Here is a 10769-nt window from a genome sequence, read left to right as displayed (position 1 = left end):
CAATCCCCACTCCAGCCAATTTGCTCCTGAGTTTATAGTTTTGTTTTCTTTATCCTTATCTTTTGCCTGCTCAAGCCATTTTAAAACACAGCTGCAAAATTTTTTTTTCAATGTAGGCTAATTAAAACAAATTTTTTTTATTTTAGTAGGCTACTACAGTAGTATCTAAATTTTTCATTTTGTACCTTTTGATAATATTTTTCGAAACATTCAGTTATGGGTCTCGCATAAAGGAATGAAAAATAAATCCTCAAAGTATGGACTTTCTTTATTTTGATTGTAAAACTCTATGAAATATTGATAAGTCACACTTTGTATTTTGCCACCTACCGCAACGGAAAACACAAACACGTATAGAATGCTGCTTAGTTGGAGGGCTTTTATTATTTATTTACAAATAATTGAGCAGGTTATAACACAAGTGACAAAAACCAAAACTCCACTCTATCAGAAATATAAATGATGACAATGATACTATTGTTCCACATAAAAGGCGTAGTAGAAGAACTATTCATATCCGCATCCAGCTCAGCCATTTTTGAGATATTTTTAAAAATAACATTTTTCATAAAAATGGACCAATATTAATCGTCACGGCTACGGTCAAACGAAAATAGAAGACTCCATACTCGAGTTTCACTCTTGTTTAGGATCATCAGTGGTGCATGTGTCTTGAGCGGGAATCGAACTTCTAACTTGATGGGAATCATAGACGCTGTTGGAAGTTCGGTAGGAAGTAGGTTATATATTTATGGACATAAATGCTGTGAGGTTTCCTGCTGTATTTGTCAATAAATAAAAGGATACATTATGATGGAAAAATCTGTTTCTGCAAGCAATTTATCAACAATCATGATCTGCAACAACAAAAAATTCGATTTGTCTCATGCATACCTTCACATGCCAACAAAGGTTAACACTCTAGTCTAAATCTGTTTGTCTTGCAAGCACCCTTAGTTAACTCTTTGTTGATTTTAAAATTTTTTATAATTTTTAGCAGTTTTAGTGCTTTTGATTTGTGCTTTTGTTTTGGTGTTTTGATGTTTTTATTACTTTTGTTTTTGCTTACGTCAGACCCGTCAACTCAATGATAGGCGCCTTACGCAAGATCAAGCGGTGCTGGTTCGACTCTCGGGTGTGCACTTAATCAACGCATTTCAGGACTGCTCTCAATTCAGCGCCATTTAATGAGTGGAATAGCTCACAGACAACAACACTTCAGCAAGTGTGGAAACTTCACTCTGTCAATCTCGTTAACCAGAACTGCGTCAGTGGTTCAAAGCCTCTTCAAGTATGCACAACTGCCAGGAATATCCTAGTAAAGGTTTTGTGTGTCCGAGGATGAAGATTCAAAACCAATCAAAGAATTGTATAATGTTGTGCTTAGCTGTTTGTTTAGTTGCGTGAAGCATCTTATGTGCGATTAATTTACAACTAATTCTTTGAACGTTTTCTCTTCCGAAGTGCTATCACCTTCCATTTTATCTTGTTTAGAATTTTATTGTTCGAAGTAGTTTATCCAGTCCAGGCTTACGCCTGCCAGTTAAAGATCTAGATTTTAGACTAAGTGGGCGGAAAGGCAAGGAAGCCAATCTTCGTGTCCACCGTCCGGCATGCCATTAATTGTCTTGCCAAATACATGGCATCCGCATGCTCATGAGTGGTGTCAAACCGGCGCATTTTCAGCGTCGTAGCAAGGCTCTCGCCACTCCGCTGTGCAGAGGAGTTATTTTGTTTAATTATTGCATTGATATTGTGACGTCCAAATGACATCACACAATGTTGAATAGAATGGTGTATTGTAGAACAACATCAAAACGTTGCAAAGAAAATCAAAGAAAACCTTGTTAGCTTGTTTTTTGTTGATATCAAACGAAACTGCTTATAGAAATGTAAGCAGCCTGTTTTTTTAGCTTTTATTTGATCAAAAATAGTTTGTCGCTAGAAAGAGCCAAAGGTCGTTTGCAACTCATCTTTTCTTTCAAGAGTAGTCAGGTAGTGCTTACGCCTGGGAAATCGCTCCTTCTCAACTGTGCATATCCTTGGCGACAGTTAGTTTAGTTGTTTTCTTTCCACAAAGGTAGGATTCAATTGACTGAGAAAAGCAACGGTTGAGAACTATGTGGCATCAATTAGTAATGCGACACTGATGAGCCCAGCCTCACAGTCACAACACGTGTCTATCGCTGAATTTACCCTACAGCTGACTACTGAGAAACTTATATTTTCTAAATATGTGATCACACGTGTTTAATACAGAAAGAGACTGTTCACCTGGTAGGCTATCTAAATTATAAAATGTTTTACCCTGTGGCCTATATGCAACTTTTACAGATAGAATATTCCCTAAATAACGTTCTTGCTTATCATAAAGAACTTATTTTCATTCAAACATGTGATACGGCATCCATTCTTTTTTACACCATCATAAAACTGTTTAGTAGGCTATAAACTCAAGTTCAGTTTTAAAGACAAAGAGATTTCATCTGGTTAGCCCCAAGCGATCTTAATTACATATTAAACCAGCGCTTCTTAACAAGTATCCCAGGCGCACTAGTGCGAAGTGGAGGGTCGCTAGGTGCACCGCACAAAAAATCAACAAACTTTTCAAAAAAATTTGTATTACTTTCAGAATTAAGAATAATACATTTACTGCATTTATGTAATCTGAAGCTGAGACAATGGAATGGGTAGTTCACTAGTTCAGTCTATTAAATGATGTGATATTTTGTACATCAGAGCCAAATTTTTTCATACCAAAGGGAGTATTGTGTAATTTTATAATTTGAAATTACTAAAATACAAAAGGCTTTATTTCTTGGAATTGTTTTTTCTTTCTTTTTTGTGTTATCTCATTGAGCATAAAGTACTTTAAAAATAAAGCATTCTCTTTGTTAGTAGTTCCTACCACTGGCATGGTGGCAGGAGTGATTAAAACAATTTCCTTTAACAAATCTGCACGTGGTGATGACGTTTTCAAATCTGCACGTGGTGATGACGTTTTTTTGCACGTTTTGAACTTTTCCCGCCATCTTAGTTGTCAATGAATAACTACACTAGTGCGGAAGTCTTTGACATTTTAGCAAGAACCATAAAACTTGAGCAAACAAAGGTAGAAAATCAAACTTGTAAAATTTTACAAAGTTTGATGAGACCTTGCGAAATAACTACCAGTTAGAAGTTTTGTGTTGAGTTATCATCGATCACCATCTAAAAAACGACTGGTTACTGGTTTTTGTAACAGATTCTACAATAATTTTGTGAGCAGTGAAGGAACGAAACCACACGAGGCTAAGGGGACCAACAATTTTATCTTACCTACAAAAAATGTTTTAATATTATCAGAACGTGTTTAATGCTATTGTGATTGATGTTGTATAACGGTTGCTTCCCCAAAAGCTGCTTTTGCCCTTTCTAAAATGTTCTTTTCACTGAAAACTGAAAAGCTTGGGTGTTCATCAGGACAATTATCGTTTCTAGCACTAGTTTCAATTTCATCAGATGAACGTTGCAACTTGCAACTAGTGCTAGAAGCGATGTTCTTTTTAGCTACGTCATAGAATTACAATGAAATGTCAACACATTTAGTTTTGCAGTAATTGACATCAAGTGTGGGGGAAGACAGATTCATTAAGCATTGTGTTCTTACCACTGCTTGTGATAAACTGGGCTTGACTTCCAACCATGTTACACTAACAAATTTCACACATTGTGTCGGCCTGGTTATTTCTTGCGCAAAGCAGCGAATATGAATAATAACAACATGTTTTGTTTATACCAGGCATTGATAGTCTCCAGTATTGAATGGCCATATTTTTACTCGCACATTTCATCACTAGTACTGTTTCTCAAGAACTTTAATCTAATCCGACGTGGAACTCAGACCTATCAGCACCACAGAAGAATGTTACCATCAACACTTACAACTAGGCGATTGAGCTGGAATAGTGAGTAATGAGTATACATAGTAGAGGCGTATAGGAGCCAGATTGGAGTCGGAGACTGTTTTTTGGCAATTGATACTTTTAACATATAAATATTTACGCTGTGTTAGGCGCAGTTGTTATTTTTGTGTAGGCTACTTCTATGGTAATATTTTCCAAGCATTAATTTCTTCATTTTTATTAGGGGCATGGAAGGTATAAATTTTATGGCATAAAAGATCTAGGTCGTACTTTATGGTTTGGATTCGAAGTCAGAATGAAATCTGGAATCAACATCCCCAAAATATTTGGAGCAGGAGTGAAGTTTGGAGTAGACTTCGCAGTCGGAGTGGAGAAAGTGTCCAAAAAAATGACTCCGCACAGTTCAGATACGTAGTCCACGGTAGGCTTAATTATAAAAGTTACAGTAAACGGTAAGTTGTTGAGTAGATCATTTCGGAGATTAAATATACAATGAATTCTTCGACATTAGTTTAAAAATTTCCAACATACAATTTCTAAAAACGTTTTTAATGAAAAAAAAAGCATTTAAGGACTTAAGTTATTGTATTGTATTTTTTAATGCAAAAAAGAGTCAAGTGATTGTAATGGAAAGTTCCCGATTTCCTTGCTTCCTGTTCCAGATAAATGGCAGCCTTTCGTGTACAAAATACCCTTGGTATTGCTTACCACTGTATTGACAAAATCCCGACAAAATTTCCGTCTTTCGTCAGTTCAAAACAACATAGTTAATGGGTCACGTCGTGTGTGGTGGAAATCTTGGCCAATGTATGCTCCCATTGTTTGATTGTCAATTAGCTTACTCAAAACTGACGATTCAGACTACCGCACGCGCCAGTAACATCGAAGTTTTTACAAACAAAACGTGTCGAGATGTTTTTGACAATCTCTGAAGTTGAAAATGTAATTTACTTTAAAGTTTTAAACAGATCAGTTTACATCAGATACGCTATGGCGGGTAAAGAGAGCTGTGGAAGACCCCCATGAAAAAAGTGGAAGTTAATTTAAGTCTGCATCGGTCCTATTTAACTTGTTTCTTTCTTTAAATAAGATATTGAAGCGCCGCATTCACGGCAGCGAAAGCTTTATCAATAAATTATAAAATTAATCGAACTTTTTGATTTTATTTGCTTGACATATTGTGTCTATTCTTCACATGTTTTTTGCTGTCAAAATAAATTCGTAAGTGTTAGAGGCCCGTTTAAGTTATCTTAGGGGTTCTGTAGCATTCACCGCCTTGGAAATCTTTATCGTAATTCACGGTAGCCTACAGCAGCTTCTAATCATTGTCCAACAACAGCAAATTATCTTGTGCATCTGATAATTTTTCAACTGATTTTGGCTAATGTTGTGGCGCTGATTTCGAATCTGAAGTCAGCTTGTTTCTATCACGTATATTTTTACATATAAGTTACTGAAAACGGCCATTTTTGTACTTTGTTTGAATTGGAGGTCTGCTTAAAGGCAATGACTCCTGGAACTAACAACATTCTGTACAGAACTCATACACCATACTGGCACCGCTATGAAGTCATGGCTGTGCAAACTCATCTGTTCCTGCTAATGCCAACTCAAAGTCCCCAAATGCTCGAGACGAGCCAAAGTAGTCGTGATCCCCAAGCCTCATAAGCAGCAAGACTACCCGAAAAGCTATCGTCCTATATCTCTTTTCTGAATCCCTTTCAAACTCTTCGAGCGCCTCGTCCGCCCCGTTAGCTCAGTCGTTACGCGCCCAACTCAAACTCAAGCGGAGTTGGTTCAGCTCTGAGAGTTGGCTCTTGAGCAACGCAATTCAGAACTGCTCTGAATATGCTGTAAGCTACTGTACAGTAGACCAAGTCACTCTTATGCAGAATTAAGGTTACATATCAGGTTAAAAATAGTTGTACCTATTATAACTTTTACAGATATTGTGTTGAGAGTTCAATGAATATTGTGATTTGTATTAGCAACTGTTGTTTGAATTATGGGGATGTTATAACAACTGTACTAAAAATGCCTTGAGTCAGATTTTATCATATATGTAATACTGTATCATAAAAAGTAAACGTGGTAAAAAAATATTATTGGAGTTCAGCGCTCGGGTAAAATAATAAATTATTGGCTTTAGATTTTCCGCTTCTTGTTGTCCTCAGGTTTTCACCAGGTTCCTTTACAAGTTACTGTAATTGTCATTCGAGCAAAATTTGATGGACAACGTGGTTTACGATCGCAGTGCCAAGCAGCGTATTTTCCTTTCTTTGTAATTTTGAGGCTGAAAATTGCTCAATATTTAACAAAAGGGCCATGCAAATAAACAGTGAAAAAAGTGTTTAGCTGGATAACTGAACATTAATCATGTGGCCATCTAACGATAATGAGCCGATGAGTACATTGCACTGACTCTGCGGTAGCCTACCACGTGCGTCCAACTTTCTTAGGTTAAGAATTTCACAGTTTTCCCAACTTTTTTGGTGCCTGTGCTATTTGCTGTTCTTATTGAAAGCAAATAAATCTTTTATTTTTAAACAAAATTACCTCTTTACCAAAATGGATTAACAGAGAGCACAAGTTTTTTGCAGTCTGTTGTAAGTTGGAGTTCTTGAACGCTTGGTAGTTAATTCTCAAGATTGCACCTCTGCTTGTCGTGTCCAGTCTGTCACCAGGTGTTCGAAGTGTTTCAATCAAGTGGCAAAAACGCAAAAAAAACAATCGTTGTATGCATCTTTTAGGCCTGGGGTATCCTTATGTTTCGTCTACACTACCTAATATTTGTAGTGTAGACGAAGCATAAGGTGTCCTATGACGACACAGTCGTCTGCTCATAATGAGTAACGAACCAATGCCGTCTTTTCAGCGCTAGTAATACGTTTTTGTTTCTTGTTTTTTATTTCTTTTCTTGAATCACACAATGTACGTTATTAGCTATGCTCTATTCCACAAACATGCCAGTGGTGATGACAAATTCATGTTTGCTTTGACTGGCAATTGTTGTAACAACGTAACCCCTTCCGCCTTCCTGCAAGAAATAGGACCGCGATTGCTCGAAGGATATGACATCACAAAAACACCAGCATCATGTCGCGATGGTCAGGAATTTTCAAAAATAAGCATGGAAATTTTTTCTTGAAAGCACAAACACACTTTCACCTGAGGTTACTTTGAATTAAAAACCCCAGAAAATGTATTGCATGATCGTTGCTTCCTTCACAATGTAGAATGTAGATAATAAAAAAGACCTGTTTTAACCTGATGCTGTGAGTTTGCTGTGGTAGGTTTGCACTAACTTTCGGAACACAGTTCCCTAGTCATGTCCTATGCCGAATGGTTTCGGAGTCAGAGTGTTGTTGTTTGATGGCTTTACTTTCGTTTCGTTGCAATGTTTTTCACAACAAAGAAAGTGAAAAAAGCAATTTATAGCCTATAGCTGCTCTTGTAACTAGAATATTTTGAGAACGGCCTAACCTACGGGAAATTTAGGAGCACGAAAAGATTGTGTGCCAACAACAACTAATATACGTCATTAAATTGTCAGTCATGAACAGGTTTCGATCAACTGTTTCGTCACAATGGGAAAACGATGAGATTTGATTGATGATTGTGAAAGATTGCCATGTTTTCATCATGAACAACAAAGGATTGCGTTTTTCTAAAAACCATCAATCGTTACTAGTTGCTGTCGTGTTATCCATTCCTACTGAGTATTAAAAATAAAAGCAAAAACATTTGAAGTAAAAATTCCACCCATGAACAAATAAAGTTCAGTGGAATGAATTACATTCATCAAAACATAAAATCTGAAAAGTATTATCCGATTTAATTGTCGAATTCAGATCATGGATCTTTTCTCTTAACTTTTTCAATAAAGTTTGTACACAGAATCAGCTTCAACAATATCGTAAAACTACAACATCTTTTACAGTACAAATTGTAATTTTCGCTTGGCATCAGCATACACATTGAACATCATTTTTTTATTTTTTAAAACTAAGTAGGGCAGACAACTTTACAATAAATCTGCAGGTTAACGTGTAATTTATTCGCTAAGTTGATTTGTTATGGTGAAAATCGTCAAGTAGTTGTTGAACCGCAGTGGCGGATCCACGGGGCGGTTGGAGCTATCGGCCCCCTTAAAACAAAGCAAGTGACTTTATTTACGATAGGTTACATTTGCAACGTCGGATTGTTTTGCCTCAAATGCAAGGTCCGATTTGACTTCCGAAGTCCAAATCCGCACATACACGATTCAATAGTTACATTAACTTCTAAACTAATGTAGGCTTAAGTTTCAGAGCTTTACACTAATGTAATGGAAATGTTTTGATAGTCTAGTAGTGTTGATTTTTCGTAACATAAACGATGTTTGTCCAAACTTAGACCATGTTACTATGTAAGCTGCCTGAGCAAACATGAAACTTTGTCAGTAATTTTACGCGTTGAAACTTGTTCAATGGTAATCTGCACCAAATTTCCTAAAGTCATTTCCAAATATTCTTTCGTGTGCATGTGCTTTTCGTAATTTAACACTTCCTGCGATGAGAGGTTTCGTTCAATGAATTGTAGGCCTATAAACCTATTGTTTATTCAGCTGTGGTCATAACCCGTAATTTGTTTATGATTTTGAAATATTTCTATTTTTAACTATAGCGTTGATTTTAGCATATATCAGGATAGCTTTGCCTTCTGCTATAGCTTGTTTCAAATCTTTATCAAAACTCCTCAGACGGCTTAAATTCTTGACGCAAAAGCACAACATTGGAGCACTAAATGTCTGCCCAGTTAGCTCAGTGGGTAAGCACCCGATTCAAGATCGGGTGCTTACCCTTACCATTAGCGCTGATTCCATTCTCAGGTTGAGTGGTTGAGCAACGCACTTCAGGCCTGCTCTCCATTCAGCGGCACCTAATGAATGGAATAATTCTCCGACAACAACACTTTAACAATGGGAAAACTTCATTCTGTCAACCTGGGTAACGGGCCCTGCGTCAAAAGCCTCTACTAACCAAGACACCATAGGCTACAATCTACAAATTACCTAACTTTCGGGGAAAATGCTTCCCAGACCCTTGTTGGCCTGTTCACGTTTTTGAATCGCAATGGCCCATTTACATTGTTTCTTTGGTTTGGGATTTTGTGTTATTGAACTTTCGGTGCCAATTCCATTTTTCTAGATAATACCACATTGGGCCCTTTATCTCGACAAGGTCCGGGGCATGAAACTTCTACTTTTTTTCTTTCACCTTGTCACCTGGATACCGGCAAAAGACATTTAGCAACTATACTTGAGGCCTGCTTAGCTTTCTTATTTTAGTATGAATAGCTCTCAAACAACAACACTTCATCAAGCGAAAGCTTCACTTGGTCGAACTCAGCCACCATCAGTAGCCCTGCGTCAGAAGCCTCTACCACAGGCATGCGAAACTGCCAGGATACAGAAGCTTTTTCATTCCGAGGATGAAGATTTCGACAATCGCAATCAACATATTCGAAAATAAAACAGAAAATAGGCTACTACTAATGCTACAAAAGAGCTCAATGCCAAGCAAAAAGCCGAGCAGAGCAAATTACATCAAATACAGTTAGCCTATATAGGCCTACTACTTTTTAAAACCTTCTACAGCTGTTTCACCCTAAAAGAGGGATAATCAGAAGGTCCCTCTTTGAAGGTGAAACAGGCTGTAAAGGTTTTAAGTGAATTGTAACTATATTTGATGTATTCGAAAATAATTTACTATTCTAATCCTGCAGTATGTAAATGTAGCATTAAGAAACATCTCTTTGAGTAGCCTAAGACAAGAAAGTAGACTACAAATACTTATGATGTTTGAAATACAGTGGTCATGTAATATGTTTGTTAGAATAAGTGCAGCAGTAACAACTCCTTTTAAATTAGAGGAACAGTTTGAAAGATTCTAAACAAGACAAACGATTCAAGTTGAAAACGCGTGGTCATGGCATGACGACAACCTCCATATGCAAGAACGAGGTATCTGCGGAACCACGTGGGAGCATAGAAAATAGAATCTGAACGAGGAAGTGAAACCTTCACCAAACGTGTGAAAATCAACACCAATATTATCTCATGCTTTCAAGCCACCCAAGCTAACAAAATCCCGTATTTTTACGTTGATGCTACTGTACTGTATATCTGGGCCTCAAGAAAGTAAAGCGTTAGACAACCTCATGTTAGAAATACTTTGACATGCTTCGGTAGTACTCTTTTAACCGTCTCGTGTCGCGTGTTGTGCCCAGTCAGCAATGTGATTTTTTTTCACACATTTTCAGGGTTTGGGTTGTAGCCGACTGGATCGTGTTCTCAGCTACAAAAACTCATTGAAAGCACAAAGGCAAAGGTTAACACCAGAAACAATATTTTAAAGAAGCTTACCAACTCTGGGTGGGGCACTAACCCACAAACCATCAGATTGACCTCATTGGCTCTGTGCTACTCTCATTGTCCGCTCCAATAGCTCAGTTGGTCAGCGCGTGACTTGAAGAAGCTTCAAGATCAAGGGGCGCTGGTTCGACTCTCGGAGTGTGCGCCTGAGCAACGCATATTCTTAGACCTGCTCTCCATTCAGCGGCGCTTAATGGAGGGAATAATTCGGAGACAACAACAGTTCAACAATTGGAAACTTCACTCTGTCAACTTCGGTAACCGGCCCTGCGTCAAAAGCCTCTACAAGTTTGCAAAACTAGGAAGAACAACCTATCATGGCTTTGTAACAAAATCAAATTTCGACCTATGTCGTCCCGTGAAAAGATCGAGAGAAATTTTGAATGTTTGCGGCAACTCCGATCAGCTACTTCGGCTCTGTTGTTTGTTTTCTCGATCTTTTCAGGGTA

This window comes from Aplidium turbinatum, chromosome 14 (assembly GCF_918807975.1).
Source record: "Aplidium turbinatum chromosome 14, kaAplTurb1.1, whole genome shotgun sequence".
NCBI lineage: Eukaryota > Metazoa > Chordata > Ascidiacea > Aplousobranchia > Polyclinidae > Aplidium > Aplidium turbinatum.
This window is presented reverse-complemented; position numbering follows the sequence as displayed.